Genomic DNA, 1,312 nt, shown 5'->3' on the forward strand with positions numbered 1-1,312 from the left:
TTAATCCAAATGTGGGCATGGGAACGTTGCACGACTTTGGCTCCAAAGATAACTCCTCCTATAATGGAAAACAAACCACTCGGACACAGGTTAGTTTTTTTATAAAAAAATTCATTTGAAAATAATCAATAATGTAATGCGTCGGCACTAATTATTTCATATTTTTTTTGTAGGTGGCTGCGACGTGGAAACCAACATATTGACAATGATGATCTAATAGTTTTCCGTCGCAAATTAGATATGATGAAACAACATGAGGTAACAAGATCATTATGTATTTGTTAAATAATAAATAAAATGTCATGGTTTAAGAAAAATTAACAATTGTGTTATTGTATGCAGTTTCTGTGGGAGCCTTACCCAGCAACTGTTATGTCGATGTTGCCTCCCATTTGTTTGGTTGGCAGTGTGGCGTGATGCGCAGTGGTGCCACTCATTTGCTTCCATGTTGTAGAGTGGCACCATTCGGATAGGGTGTTGCGACAATTTGGAATGCAACAACCTATTTCGGAGTCTCCTTCACAACCACAAAATATCCATGGGCTAACGCTGAAAGGCAAACAAGATGAAAATTGGTTCCAGCTGTTGGCCCCCTTTATCAGTCAGTGGAATAATCGAGCTGAGTTTAGGGTCGACGTTTATCCTCGACAAGAGGGCCTATTGAGTTTTAACTCGGATTACATGGTCTGGTATAGGCGAAAAACAAAAATGTTTGTCGACCCAAACAATGCAAACACGGCTACATTGGTATTTATTTCTTTTGATTATTTAACTTCAATTTATTTTTTAAATCATCGACATTAATTTGCTTACCCTAATAATTGCAGGGTGAAGTTACCGAGACATTGCAGTATATGGTGTCACCACAAGGGCGAAACACATGGACAGTTGATGATCTCGTGTCATATGTGGAAAAGTTAGCGATTATATCCCAAGAGCAAGAGAGGATCACTGAGCCTGAGGCACATGGTTCGGCATCAGAGTGTTGATTTCCCCCACAACAGTTTCACATGCTTCAGTCAAGTGTTGAAACTCGAGGATTTGACAGACGAAGGGAGATTGTTCACGCCGAAGATTTATCGCAGCAAATGGACCAGCGTGGCCATGGAATGTATTACACGCCACCAACATTTTCTCAGTATCCTTCGCAGATGTATCAGTATCCTTTCAAGGGTCATGACACTGATATGTCTGCAAGCGAACATTCATTTGGTGGTGTTGCGGGAACACATCCTCATTTTTCATGGCCGGCCATGACCCCTTCGCAGCAACATGATGTCCCAATGGCAACACCTAATGTCCCATTAGGTCC

The sequence above is a fragment of the Glycine max genome, chromosome 5 (genome assembly GCF_000004515.6).
Source record: "Glycine max cultivar Williams 82 chromosome 5, Glycine_max_v4.0, whole genome shotgun sequence".
Taxonomy (NCBI): domain Eukaryota; kingdom Viridiplantae; phylum Streptophyta; class Magnoliopsida; order Fabales; family Fabaceae; genus Glycine; species Glycine max.